The 15,134-nt window shown below is 43.6% G+C and overlaps 1 protein-coding gene across 9 annotated transcripts in view; it reads left to right on the top strand.

Annotated features, from left to right (window-relative positions):
- The first annotated feature begins 1,194 nt into the window (after window positions 1–1,194).
- Window positions 1,195–15,134, top strand: part of Rnf180 (ring finger protein 180) — a 179,322-nt gene continuing 165,382 nt past the window's right edge. For 2 of the 9 annotated variants that reach the window (XM_029484984.2, XM_085830864.1), the window contains exon 1: window positions 1,439–1,625. The gene's annotated coding sequence lies outside the window, so the exon portion shown is untranslated. The other 7 variants (XM_085830862.1, XM_085830863.1, XM_029484985.2 and 4 more) reach the window with 6 other exon arrangements.

The following is a 15,134-nucleotide window of genomic DNA, read 5'->3' on the forward strand; positions in this document are numbered from 1 at the left end:
ACTTTCATAAATATGGAGTTAACAAGGGATGTTTTACAGATACTCTTCATTACGCTGAGAAATTTTCTATCAGTTCCTTGGGTGTGATCATGAAATTTTGTCAAATATTTTGAGACTGGTATTAGGCCTACAGTGAGAAAGGGGAGACTAAGACCCCAAGTTTGATGGGTGTGTGTGTGTGTCTTAATGGATTTCTGTCCCCAGCAATATGCAGTAAGTCTCCATTTGTTTGTGGCTTTTGTCAATAGCATTGTGTTTCTTTTTCTCTCAAATGTTGCCCACTTTTCCCCTACATGTGGCTGGTCTCTGCATACCTGTTAAGCCATGAGAAACAGGGGAGGTTGGGGTGCCCACTCTTTCACCAAATCAGTAATTATGCAGAAGAGACCCAATCCCTGCCAGCTATAGAAGGTGTGCACAGATTCAGAACAATTGAAATATGGAGGGAGGGGAAATCACTGGGCAGGATACATTAAACCCAAATAAAACCCCAACTCCCCTTATAGTTGGTAGTCTCCCCAACTCTGGGGGCCCCTTCTCTACCCAAAAAGCCTGAGATAACTGCTGATAAACACCTCACTCAGCTGTTTTGCTCTCTGTTGACTCCTTAGTGACACAACTTTTCCTTCATCTGTTGAGGATCATTTTTGTTAAAATGGGGTTCTATACTACTTTTGCATGTCATACCCACCTTGGATTGGTGAGATAAACCATAGCTCATCATATGGCATCAAGACCTTTCTAGTTGCTAGGTTCCTTTGTGAGTATCTCATTGAGGATTTCTGTTTAATATCCATGAAACATTGGTATGTTGGTCTTTAATTTTTCTGTGTGATGTCATTAACTTTATTGTGTCCTTCACATTTAAACTTTTGTTGTTGTTTGGCTTTGGAGGCAGGATCTCCCATAGAAGCCCAGGCTGCCCTTCAACTGTGGGTCGTAGGTGGGTTCTTTACTCCTGACAATCCCCCTCTTTTGGCCTCCCTCATCAGTTTCAGGTTCACACATATGAGCACCTTGCCCAGCATTGTTTTGGTCGGCTGTTGTTTCACTTCCCAAAGGAGAAAAAGTCAAGACAAATCACTCCAGGCAAATGTAAACTTTGGTATTCACAGTGAAAGCAAGATATATGGGGGTGGGGGTGGGGGGGTGGGTTCTTCCCACTTCCATTCCCTATTCCCGGGCCGGTTTTTCAAATATGCTTTGTATATTCGCAATCTTTTGATCAGCCGTTTTAATTGCTCCGAACCTAAAGTTTATAGACTGACTAGTCAACATTTACTCCACAAGGCCCCTTCACTTCCTGAATAGCACTCCCGATTTACCTGTATACCAACTCGCATCTCTCAATTGCAATTTGCCAAGAGTCCAGATATCTTTAGCAGCTAATCTCGGTTGCGCATGAGTGGAACAACAGTCACAAGAAGGTAAGTGACAGAGACACATCAGGAGGGAAAACCGAACCCAGGTAGTGGTGGTTCTACCTTTAGAGTCAGGGATGAAGATGAGCGGCTCAGATGCCTGCTCATTCTAGCTGGGAACAGACCCAGACTATAGCCTAGAGCCTGCACTCCAGAGGCTCTAGGTGAAGACCCGGGAGACAAGCCCAGACTTCTGTTGCTCGGGTAAGGGGTTGAGCGGAGGGGGGAAACTTTCCCACGGCCCCGCGGGGCCGAACGAGCGGGGCCTGCGCGGCCGGCGGGTCTACGCGGGGTCAGGCTCGGCGCCGCCCACGCGCGGCTCGTGGGAGACGCGGAGCGGGAGCGCAGGCGGATGTTGAGCGCCGAATCCCAGGCCACGGAGTCCGGCTGCGGGAGCATCTCCAGCGCTTTCCGCGGGGTTTGTCTCCTGCCGCTTCCCGTCTCTGGAGCCGGCCTCGCCGTGAGTGCTGGGAGCCGGGCGGGGCGCGGACGCAGGTAAGGGCCGGTCTGGGCCTGGCGTGGCTCCGGGGGCCCGGGCTGGACGCACCGTCGCCTCCCGCCGGCCCCAGGTGACGCTCCGAGGCTCAACTTTCCGCACCTGATGCCGGGGGCCTGGGCGGCCGCGCGGCCGGCGTGACCGGGGGCTGGAGCCGGGTGGGGCAGTGGCGCCGGGGGCGTGGCGAGGAGCCCGCGGGGTGGGAGTGGGGGCCGAGCTCGGCGGCTCCCCCGCCGGGCTGCAAGCGGCTGGGCGGAGGCGCACACCCCCTTCCGCGCCCCGCTCTGCACCGACCCACTTTCTTTTGTCTGGTGCATTTCAGTCCTGGCGTGCCAGCTGCTTTTGTTGCAGCCCAGAGTCGGGACTGTGCAGACTTTCTGCCCGGGCTGAGATGATGAGCGAGCTCTGAAGTGCATCTGGACCCCGTGGAGCCAAGGGTCCCAGGGGTGGAAGTTATTATGAGCATGGTAATTAGCAGTAACATGTGGCTGTTACCTTGTGCTTTTCCAGATAACCCTCCGTATTTTTGTAGCATCTAATAGTTTTAAGTGCACCCATAAGAGCTTTTATTAGGTAACTTCAAAGGAGCATGGTGTGGGCAGGTTACTTATTATCCCATTTTATAGACCAGACAGCTGGGGCACCCACAAAGAAAAGTGATTCTATCAAAAACTGAAGCAGGCCTTGTGGAAGCTGGTATTAGAACTTGCCTGATATAATATCCAAAATGAATTCAAGACCACCCAGTACCTTCCCCCTTTGAAAAAGGACTTCCAAACTGTACTAGCAGGCCAAGTGCAGAGCCAGATGAGGAAGCTGGCTGACTAAACAAATGTAAAAACATAGTTTTAGCGGTCAAAGTAGCTGAGCCTACAAGCTGCCAAAACAATATTAGCTGTTCTCAGAGAAATAACCATAACAAGATTAGCAATTCTCCTGCCCCCTGCCCCACACTGAATTCTGACAAAGACCACTAATCACCCTGGCCTTGTTGCGAGAATTCCCCTGGTGTTAATAGCTATGATGTTGATAGCTGATCCATAAGTTCAAAATGTACTATTACTTTGCTGGCCAAATCATAATAACCCACCATGGGGGCAGGCAAAGTGAGGGACGAGGCCAAAGGGTTACTTAGTCACTATACAAACCAACCAATGCCTGAAAGGGTTACTTGCTACACCAATGAGAACCTTGTTGCTCAAATCTGCTCCTTACAAAGGTATAAAAAGTGTGTTCTCTCTTTGTTCTTGGTCTCTCCTCTGGCCTGCTTGTTGAGAGAAGGGTCCCCAACATGTTGGATCCATAAAAATCCTCATGCGGTTGGCAGCGATGGTGGCGGTCTCTGAGGTCTTTGTGAGTGAGGGTCTTTTGACGAACTCTAACATTTGGTGTGTTGGCCAGGAAGGCCCTCCTCAGGAGGACACAGACACCGTGCATCAAAGGTAAATGGGATCCCTCCCTGTCTGTCTGTCTTGTTCACTTGTGTGTCCTCCACTAGACCACCTTCTGATTCTGTTTTGCTTTTTGGTTTGCTTTTGGTTTGTCTGGTTTCAGGTTCTGGTTTCAGGTCTGGTTTTGGTCCCAAGGGGACAACTGGTTATCTTAGTTTGGTTTTAGGCCGGTCTCAGGTTCTGGGGGCCTTCTCATGGAGAGGGGCCCATTTGGGGTGGTCGCAGCAATAGGCAGACATGCCAAAACTTTGCGGACCACAACGCTGGAGGATGCGCCGGTGTGTAAGACGCCCTGTATTGGTCTTGTGTTTGTCATTTTCTGTGGTACTGTAATTCTATAGTGGTCACCTGGAGAACGGTTTCTGTGTGTGTCTTGTGTGTCTCTTTGTGTTCGGACTTGGACTAAGGACTGATGACTGTTTTTGAGTTATGCTCTCCAAAAAAAAGCCTAAGAATCCTGTCAGATCCCAATGCTGACCTCTTCCTTTCAGATTCTCAGCTGCCCTGCCTCCCACTCTCCAACTCCAGGGAGCAGCCAGCAGGTAGCAGTGATCCTGCCCATAAACCTGGAGCCTAGGGAAAAGTGAGCTTAGGAAACCCAGAGTAGACACAGATGAGGGGTGGTCCCTGAGAAGTCAGGGGCCCCTGAGAAGTTGTTGTGGCTGCTGAAGGGGAGATAGAAGAGGCTGTAGAAGTGTCCAGCCAGGGCCAGGTGTGCCCTGTTGGTATTCATCACCCTGTCTGCTTCTAGTACTTGCCTAATAATGTTTCCTTTTCCCCTGCATCCCACCGCCTGCCTGCCTCCAGGCTTTGGCAGTAAGCCAGAGTGCCTCTTGTTAGCAGAAAAAGTGCTTTCACTTTGAGATGTCAGTGGGCTGTGAGTGCTCTGCTCCTTTCCCTTGCCCGTGCCCGTGCCCTGTATCTTCTAGGTGGCTTGTGGCAGCATCTTCTCTGGCTGCCCCATCCTCCATGGGAAGATTGTCAGCATAGGCTAAGAAGTCCAGGCCCCCTCAACTGTCCAAGGTAGGGAACACCTGCGAGTCTACCTACCACCAGGCTCTGATGGGGGTCTCCTCTCTGTGGGGCTAGAAAGTGCTCCACTAATCTGACCTAGGTAACAGGTAGAAACAGAAGTTAGAAGAAAAGACGGGGTAAGTCAACGAAAGGATTGTGTACGTCGATAAAAAAGTGTAGAGGAGGAGAAACAAAGAAAGAGAGGATGAGGAAGACAGATGTGTATAGAGATCTGGAAAGAAGTTAGCTAAGACTGTAAGGAAGAGCAAAGCTTCAGCAGACTCAGGAGAGATGGATGACAGTGGCAAATAGAGAGGTTAACAGAAAGGAGAGGTGGAAATAGAAATGAAGGAGATTAGAGAGCTCTGAGATGAGAGAGATACTCTGAATAGGAAATATTTAGAGGAGGAACCAGTAAGTAAGAGAGGCAAAGAGAAAGGGTTGCTACATAGAAATAAGAAACATGAGGCTGACAAAGACAGAGACCAGAGTCAGAATCATAGATGTGTAGTGAGACAGAAGGATAAACCAGGGCAGAGGCGAACTATGAGAGAGGATGAGTGATAGTATGGGGACGTGATAATTAGATAACATCCAAAGAAAGCAAAGACAAGGAGGAGGGAGAAATGTGTGTGTGTGTGTGTGTGTGTGTGTGTGTGTAGAGAGAGAGAAAACATTGTATGAGATCTCCATTACAGTTAGGAAACAGGAGCAAAGAGAGGTAAATAGCCAAGACTAGACCTAGCAAAGTGACACATGCTGATAATGCTAGCACTTGAAAATGATAAACAAAAGTAATAGGAAGCCAGGGAATTAAAAAAGGGATAAAGAGACAAAAGAGAAACTTGAATAAAATGTTGGCCACAGAGTCAGGGAAACTAGAAAACTTAGATAATACCTGGCAACAACAACAACAAAAAGCCTTTGACTAAAGATCAATGTATTTACTGAAAAAAAAAAAAAAAAAAGGACACTGGGTGAGAGACTGCCCCAACAAGAAGAAGAGGACCCCCCCCCTGCCATGTGACCAAACCCTTCCACCTGTTCATGGCTAAAAATAAAGGGATAGCAAAAGGAGTGCTACACAGAAGCTGAGTCCTTAGAAGAGGCTCGTGGCCTACCTGTCAAAGAAGCTAGAAAAGAGATTGTGTTTCATATCCCCCACCAACCAGTACAGGACAAGTTAGAAAGTTCCTGGGCACTGTAGGCTTTTGTAGACTGTGGATTCCAGAATTAAAGAGATAAACAGCCCTTCGTATGGGAAAATAAAGAACAAGAGGCCTTGGATGCCATTAAGACTACCCTAATGTCAGCTCCAGTTTTAGGCCTCCCAGATGTGACTGAGAACAAAGGTATTGCCAAAAGGGGGTTTTACTCAGAGATTGAGGCCCTGGAAAAGACCTATGACATACTTATCCAAAAAAATTAGACCTTGTGGCTGTAAGATAGCCTGTTTGCCTATGAATAGTGACAGCTGTGGCATTGCTAGTCAAGGACTCAGATAAATTGACTCTGGGATAGAACTTTGTGCACGACCTAGAAAGTGTGGTCCATCAGCCCCCTGACCGATGGCTGACTAACGCTCACGTGACTCATTGTTCACCTCTGATAGAGTCACTTTTGCCCTCCACAAGTCTAAACTCAGCTACCCTGCTCTGAGAGACAGACTGTCAGCAACTTCTTGCTGAGACACATAGGTGGCATAGAGATCTGACAGACCAGCCACTAGAGGGTACAGATGTTACCTAGTTCACAGACTGGAATAGCTATCTAGAAGAAGAGAGAAAACATGCTGGAACAGCTGTGGTAGCTGGATAGGCCCTGCCAGAGGACACATCGGCTCAAAAGACTCAACATCTACATCGATAGCAGGTTTGTTTTTGCCACAGCCCACGTCCATGAGGCCATATATCAACAGAGGTGTCTACTCATATTGGGAGGAAAAGAAAATAAGAACAAAGAAGAAATGCTGGCTCTACTGAGGCACTCCATGACCCTGCCAAGGTAAACATCATCCTACTCATCAGAAGAGCGATACAGTGATAGCAAGAGACATTAACATGACAGACTGAGAGGTAAAAGTGGTTACAGCCATGGCCCTGCTGGTGCTCTTGGCAACAGAGCTCAAGGTTGCCTACACAGCAGAGGACTTAGCCCTCATTTCCAAGGATTCCAGTCACCAGTTCAACAAAAATAAGAGACTGTGGTACACCTCTGAGGAAAAGAAAATCCTGCCAAAAAGACAAGCAGAGACTATGATCGAATAGATGCACCAATGGACTCATTTAGGGGTAAGCAAGCTCATCCAGACATTCTCCAAGAGTAAGTATCGTGTACCAGAGTTAAAACGCCTTGTGGAGCAGGTGGTGCACAAGTGTGTGCCCTGCCAAAAAGTCAATGTCTGCCACACAATGGTGGATCCAGAAAAGAGGTACTTGGGAGACAGACCTGTCATCTACTGGAAAGTAGACTTTACTGAGGAAAATAGCTTCTGGTTTTTGTGAACATTCTTGAAATGGATAGAAGTTTTTCCCTGTAAAAATGAGACTGCTCAGATGGTAGTCAAAAAGATTATTGAAGAAATTTTTTTCCAAGGTTTGGAGTGCCAAAAGCAATAGGGTCAGATAATGGCCCTGCCTTTGTTGCCCAGGTAAGTTAGGGTGTGGCCAAGTATTTAGAGGTCAAATAAAAATTACATTGTGTGTACAGACCTCAGAGTTCAGGACAGGTAGAAAGGATAAATAAAACCCTAAAAGAGACCTTGACAAAATTAACCATGGAGACTGGCGCAGACTGGGGTGCTCCTTCCCCTTGCCCTATTTAGAACCAGAAACCTTCCCTCTTGATTCAGTCTTGTTCTCACTGTTTTAAATGATGTGTTTGAACCCATATGTTGTTGTAATAATGATATGTATGCTAAGTTAAAAGGCTTGCAAGTGGTGCAAAAAAAAAACCAAAAAAAACCAAAAAACAAAAAAACCTCTGGTCACAACTGGCTACAACAAATGAGCTGGGTACCCCAAAGACATCTCACCAGTTCCGGGTATAAATAGTGTGTTCTTTCTTTGTTCTTGGTCTCTCCTCTGGCCTGCCGTGCTGAGAGAAGGGTCCCCAATATGTTAGATCCATAAGAATCTTCCTGCAGTTTGCAGTTATGGCGGTGGTCTCTGAGGTCTTTGTGAGTGAGGGTCTTTTGATGAATTACAACACCTGACACAGCTTTGCCTTGCTTGATCCAGTTGCTCTCCCAGTCTCAAGCAAAATTTAGTGCTGAAAGAGTGCCAGTTAGGTTCTGTGTTGGCTAGTTTTATGTCAACTTGACACAAGCTAGAATGGAAAAAACCGCAACTGGGAAAAATGCCACTACTGGATTGGCCTGTGGCAAACCTACCTTGCATTTCCTCTGTTGAGGATTGATTGCTGATTGAGTGATGTGAGAGGGCCCAGCCCATTGTGGATGGTGCCACCCCTGGGCTGGTGGTCCTGATGCACTCGGAAAACAAACTGAGCTAGCCAAGTGGTGAAGGCTAGTAAGAAGCAGCTCTCCTCTACGGCCTCTGCTTCAGTTCCTGCCTCCAGTTTCGAGCCTTGAGTTCCTTCCCTGATCTCAGTGAATGATAGACTACAAGTTGTAAGATTAAATAAACCCTTTCATCCCTGAGTAGCTTTTGGTCATAGTGTTTCATCACGGCAGTAGAAACCCTAACTCTGAGAGCTCTTTTATTTTACTCTTTGCTAAAAAAAAAAAAAAAAAAATCTTTCTTTAAAAACAGAGTGGAATCCTTTCAGACTCCTGCAGTTGTATCCCTGAAAGTAATCATTAAAAGTCTGAATAGCTTCCATTGTGGAAAAGTTGTAAGTCTAATGTCATGCAGAAAGCCTTTGTCTTGCCTCTCTTTCCTTTCCTGTATAAGCACAGTACCCAGAGTGGTGTTGAGCATAGCACAGGTCCTCAGCATCAGTAACTGAGTAGCATGGAGCCCGAGTGCTAGCTTCCTGTTGAACAATTTAGGAGAACAGTCATTTCAGTGAAAATCAGCTTATACAGTAATTGCATCCATATTAGATTGTTTTCTTATCTCCCCACAGCTATCAGCAGTTAACCAATTTCCCCCAGGGTTCGCCTTTAAATTGTTTTGTCAATAGATCTTTTATTGCTCCATCTCCTTCTCGTTTATGTTTGGATTTTCAGAAGGAGGGGCTTTCTTCTAAAAGTGAAACGTACTTTCTCTCTAGTGTCAGCTAGAACATGTATGAGTGTATCTAAGGACAGTCCTCAAACTCTATTTAATAAGTACATCTATATACCAGGCAGGGATTTTTTTCCAGGCAAGGAATGCAGTGAATTAGTAATGATTTTTAATAGGCCCTTGTGATCATTTGTGCTACTCAGACCTGTGTGACAGTGCTTTGTAGTCATATACTTTTCAGCAATAAGCAGAAAGCTAAGCATTTTCACTTGAATTTTGAAAACTACATGACAAAAAATGTTTTACAGGACACTGTACTTACCTTTGACCACCTCCGCTCATCTGTCTGTACAAAGTTGTCTGGAAAAAAGGCATACTTAGAGAATATATTCATAGTTAGGAAATCATTTGAGCTGGGTGGGAAAAGTCTGGTTTTCCTCTTCATAGCGGGACTATGCGGTCATTCCATTCTTGTCTCCCCTAAACATGCTATATGTTTCAAGACTCAAGGAAATGACCACCCAAGGAGGCTGATAGCAGTGGAATAGGCCCACTGCTATTCAAAATTATTTTGAGTCTTTGAGTCATTTTGCAAGCAACATAAAGGTATCATTACTTTAAGCATTTGCCTTTGTATTTTGTTAAATCAAGAAACTAACTTGGCCTGAGCACTATTTTCTTTGCTGAGTTTTGAAGACTGATTTTTGGCATGGCTGCCAAACTAAGTTCTACCTTGGATAGTCTGTAACTATTCAAGATAGTTAAAGGATTTTCTGATGATCATGAAGGTGGTTTAAAAGAAGGATTTGAAAAACAAGGTAGGCTTGGGGATGTAGCTTAGTGCATGCCTATGGCACATTTGAGCCCCCATGTTCAATCTCCTGAACAGCCAAGATGAAAAATAACGACACACTTAGAATGTGTCTATGCCTGAATTCTTCCTTGAAGGCACCATTAAAAGGAGAATGCTTGCTTGGAGGTTAAATTCTGTACCTGTGTGCGCAGCTACACAGTGTCAAACATTTTAAAAAGAGTTCATTTGCTTTGTAATCTGTTGTTTATCTCTTGTTTAGCACACTGACTGACTTTTTCTAAGTTAAAGTAGAATCTGTTTACACAGATCACAGATCTTACCAGAACAGTGTTAGGTTGAGAATGAATTTCCTAGAAGCTTAAAATTCAGATCAATGAAACTCTAATCTATTTTTGTAATAACTTAGGGCCAGAGGTTGGTTCTACAATTCTATTTTCAGTCTTAAGACAAAAGCAAGATGATTCATGTCTTAGGGCCTATCACAGGAGCTCAGTCTTAAGAATGGTGTCCTGAACACTTTATTTAATACCTCTTAGCAGAGATATTTGTTTTTTTAATTTTTCAGGCTTTAAATAGTTATAAGTATGTTGTATGTATTATGTACTGCCCTGCTGTGACAAAATGCAGGAGACTAGGATGCTTCTAAAGAGCAGAAATTCGTGTCTTAGACTTCTGAGAAATGGGAAGGCCAAGAGCAGGTGCTGGCAGCTTTGCTGTCTGATGAGAGTTCCTGTCCCTGCTTCTAAAGGGATGGCTGTATCCTTCTGGATAAGGTGGAAGGATCGAAAGGGGGCTGAGCCAGTCCTCTCCAGTCTTAACCTAAGTTGAGAAATTGAAAATCTTCTAAAGCACAAGAGAAGGAGGTGATGGTTGAAACAGACGTCTCTTAAGTTGGGAGGACTATTCTGACATTAGCTTCTGCTGCAGGTATGGGGTGCTGATAACTACAGAGCTAAAAGCTCCATCCTGCCTCTCTGCTGAAGCTCTCTTCACATGGCTCCTCTTCCACTCTGGAAACTAGACAAATAGCCTTCGGCCTCTTGGCCACTGCTTTGCAGTGTGGGAACGGCTCAATCATTATTACTCTCTTATGCTCCCAGGAAATTCCAGGAAGCATCCAGGCAGCAGTGGGCTTTATGGTGGCTGACACAGATTGTTAGGAGACCAGGTACAGGCAGAGCCCTGGAAATAATATGTAGGCATTTATAAATATGTTTATTTTTGTTTTAAATTGTATCCGCTCATCTTCCATGGAAAAGAGCAGGCAACAAAAGGGTACAAGATGTCTCTTGCGGATAACAGAGCAGAGAGCCAGGCTGAGATGACCTGTTAGATACAGTGAAAATGGTCTGGCTGCTTTCTGTATTAGACGCCTCCTAGACCAAAGATCTAGGCAGGTGGGTAGGAAAGTGACTGCTTTCTTCAGACATATTGTCTGAAACCAAGGCTGGGCAGATCTCCCTCTCATTGAACTTAAGTATGTATCAAAGTCAAACAAATAGAGCAAATGAAAAGACATCCACAGAAACGCTGCAGGACAAAGGAGGATTACCTCAAAAGGATATGGCATTGATTTCATAGCTTGATTGGTCATGGCTTCTTGAATACGTCAGTAGTGCTTAGCCTTCCCGGGTTTCCATGAGAAGTAGAACATTTAACTCCTTCATTGCTTTTTTAAGGTAGACATTTGGTTATTATTTTACTACTTTAAGTAATTATGAGACAATTACTTTGAAAAAGTTTTTTTTTTTTTCAAATAAATCAATCTGATTTCACAAGAGCACTACGTGGTGATCTTAATCACTGAGCCCTCTTTGCAGCCTCAGGAGAATGTATTGACTTAAGATTGTGCTATTTAGTAAGTGTTAGACTGAAAACAATACCTCTTCATATTTTAATTTTGAGGCTTTAGTTTAAAACATATAGAAGGCATACCACTTTCTGGCATTGCTAATTGAAAAGCGGAAAATAGTATATTTTCTGATGGCTAGGTTAATAGAATTGTAGACAATCTCATACATTTAGTGGCGCATAGTCATCAAAACGGAATGCCGTGAAACCCAGACTTTGTTCTATAATGGTATCTCTAGAAAGTCAGCCTCCAGAGCATGATTTTGAGGCAAATGAGATCGGCTTCTTTTGGTGACATTTGCTGACTTTATTCTGCCAACAAATGATGGCAATAGAGTACTTTGAGCAGACTAAGGCCAGGATGACTTTGGTTTTGTCTGTCATATGCTTGCTTGCCGATTCATCTGTCAAATGTACTTCCCAGCTGTCATATGGGACAGTCAGCCCTCTATTTCCATGAATTTCATACCTTTAGATCCATCCAGAGTACTGGGGGGGGGGGGAAGTATCTGTTCTGAACTGGTCCAAACTTTTTCTCGTCATTATTTACTGAAGCTATATAGTTAAACAATTGTTCACATAACATTTATATTGTTTCAGTATTATAGGGAGCCTATAGATAATTTATCACATATAAGAGAATATATGTAGATTATACATAAATTTGATGGCATGCAGAGTGAATTGAGCTTCTTAGTGTTTTGATACCTACTAGGGGACCTGGAATTACTTTCCTTCAGATAACAAAAGGTAAAACCATTGGGGAGTTTGCATTTCAACAGAAAGGGCAAACATGGAAGCTGCAGTCAGCAGTGTGATCAGTGTTTAGAAAAGAAACCAGAAAAGGCATTTGGAGAAGATAGGAGAAAGTCACATGAAGGTTTAGGAATATCTATTCTGTGAAAGAAATGGGACATTTGGGCAGACTAAGGCATGGATGACTTTGGCTTTGTCCTTGAAGCCTGTGATGGGATTCCAGAGTACAAACTTTCCAGGGACCCAGAGATTGCCACAGAAAGCCAGAGGTGGAGTGGCATGGTGGACAGAAGGCTAAATTGCTGGGCTGCAGAGCAGGTGGCTGCCAAGCAGGGGCAGCTCCTACCTGGTCAGCAGAGAACTGGGGAGTCTCTGGAAGAGCAAAAAAATACAATCTGTTTTGCATCTTAAAGAAGGACGCCATGTTCAGTGTGGAGAATTAAAATGCTTCAGATTTCATACAACAAAGCTTTGATGACTACAGCCATAACTTCTGGCCCAGCACGTATGAGCTTGCACATTTATGGGCTGAAGTATCCTCTTTGATCTGACCAGGAGACATCTACTCCAGTGGACCTCTTTGACAGTTCTAACATGGAAGCTCTGACCTCTGTCCACCTGGATTCCTATCCCTCCTTTCTGCCCTTTCCCTTCAGGACTCTGAAAATCCTTTTACTGAAGTTTTCAGGGCAAACCCCAAGAATGGCAGTTATGCCTCTGAGTAACTTCATATGTCATTGGAATTAGCCTTTCTCACAGCAGTTAACAGAAGTAAAAAATTCTAGATATTATATATGAACAAGTAAACTACAAGTAAAGGTGTTTTAGACATTTGATTAAATACCACCAAGATGCACAGATTAATTTAGAATAAAGGAAGAGAGATCCCTGGGAGCTAAAAACAAGGAATAGGGGAAATAGCTTATAGGACATAGATCACAAGACATTATATCCATCTAGACATGGGCATGGGGTTGTGTAAGGACTTGCATTTTGATATTGATGTCTACAAGAGAAGCAGCCTCTGGTACCCATGATGCTGAGACTCTTAAATGAAGCCAAAGTTGGGAGGGAACATTCTCATTTGAACAGTGGATTAGGGATAAAAAAGTAATCAACAGACCAAGAGGGATTATAAGAAGTCTGTGTTGACCTAGTTTTCAAGTAGAAGTTGAGAAAATGTCTCATCTGAATATTCTGTTTATCAAGTTTGGTTTTAAACCTCTTGTATAAAATTTAAATCTCACATAAAAAAGAATGTTATGAGTTCTGAATTTATCACCCATCTTTAATAGTTATTACTCTTCCATTTCTCTTTTCTACTGTATATAATTTGCTTCTGTATTACTTACTTTGGTCAGAGAAATACTTTAATATTTTCTTCCAGCCTGAGTATCTTTAAAGTTCATAGTGACAGTGTTGTATGTTATCTTCAATATGATTAACAGTTTTTATTACCATCCACTATATAGATTATGTATGATATTCTCCATTCTAATATCTATTTTAGAGTGTATTTGTTTGATTAAAGATTATAACAAGTGTAGTCACTGAATTTGATGGCTCTCTTTTCCCCATCTCTTGATTCTTTTTATTCATGTATTATAAATTTAAATATAATAACTACAAGTATTTTTGGAATGCAAAGTGATAAAGTGACAATTGTGTGCATTGTACATGACAAGCAGTATGTATAGTTGTAAATACTGTCTATATGAATGTTCACACAGTACCCTATAATTAACCATATTCATTGGGGGCTATACAATAACTGTAAAAGTGTATTCTTCCTGTCAATATCCCTTGACCAATAGGTACAATACATCTCAAGTTTCTCTTGCCTTTAGAAAATGTATTCATTGAGGAAAAAAAATCCCAAATCTTTTATCTTTTACCTTTTTCTTCATTCTGAATGTAGGTGGTGTCATTTAACGTCTTCCTGTGTTCGTCATCTGGCAGGCAAAGCAGTTCACATGCATGTGCACACGCTTGAGGAAGCTTGGGTTCCCATCACCTTTTAATTTTTAAGGGTGCCTCATGAGTGGTGCTGACATTTGCTATTGCACAGACCAGGAGGCACATGAAGTTTGATTTTTATGGCCAAAGTGTATCCCTTTGTTGAATATCCAACTCCTGTTAGGTTAGAACATGACAAAACTTGGAAAAAGGACCTTTCAAAAGGTGACTGCATTGAGGTTTGTTTTATAGAATGGCCCTATTCAAGCCCAGTCTCTCTATAGAGAAAAGTTGTGCAATTACACAGCTAAGTCCATGTGACATCAGACGGACATCAGTCTGTCTCATGGGTGATACCAAATGAAATTATGTTTGATATATTTGCCTCTTCTTTCATTGCCCCAAAGAAAACATTGGTGGTAGTTGTCTCAACTCCGCAACATATGCTGTTCACTGTGTATCAGACATCTTGTTCTATTGCAAGGTACTAAACAGATTCGGTACTGCATATGTTCATTTGTTTCAAGTTACAGGCAGAAGGATCAGCAGTGTATAGCAGGGCCTTAGCTGGCTGTGCAGGGATGCAAGCACTGACCAGCAGAGGAGGGAACAGATGATCTGCTCAAAGCCATTGTTAACAGTGGCAGTGCTAGGAGTCCTACACACTCTTGGGAGGACAGTGAATTAATAGAAAAACAAGCTCAGGTGTCCTGCCTTGCCAGTCAGTCTTCATTCTACTTTTTAAAGAGGGCTCTGTTATCTACAAATACCTTCTAGTAGCCAAAAATCTTTTGTTCTGTGTATCAAAAAAAAAAAATAATAATGTCTCTTTACAATTATTCCCTTTCTTCCGAGAAGAGCAGTGCTAAAGCTGGATTAGTAATTATCTGTGCCTCTGTATTCTTTCCTGATTCTCTTTGGTCCATTAGGGATAATCTGCTCATCATGTGTAAGTGTGGCAAGTTTCAAATAGCTATTAGCGTTCGGCTAAATCCAGGCTTCCTATCACTGCTACATCCTTAATATAAAGTGAATGGGTTTTAGTTTAGCCCTTATCTCTCTGAAAAATCACCTGAGGGGTGTGTGTGTGTGTGTGTGTGTGTGTGTGTGTGTGGTATTGGAGGCTCCATCTCATTTCATACGTGGGCCTTCACTTGGATGTTTCCCTGTGAGAGTCTTTTTTAC

Source organism: Mus caroli, unplaced genomic scaffold (assembly GCF_978045245.1).
Source record: "Mus caroli unplaced genomic scaffold, Mus_caroli_1 scaffold_15, whole genome shotgun sequence".
NCBI classification, from domain to species: Eukaryota; Metazoa; Chordata; class Mammalia; order Rodentia; family Muridae; genus Mus; species Mus caroli.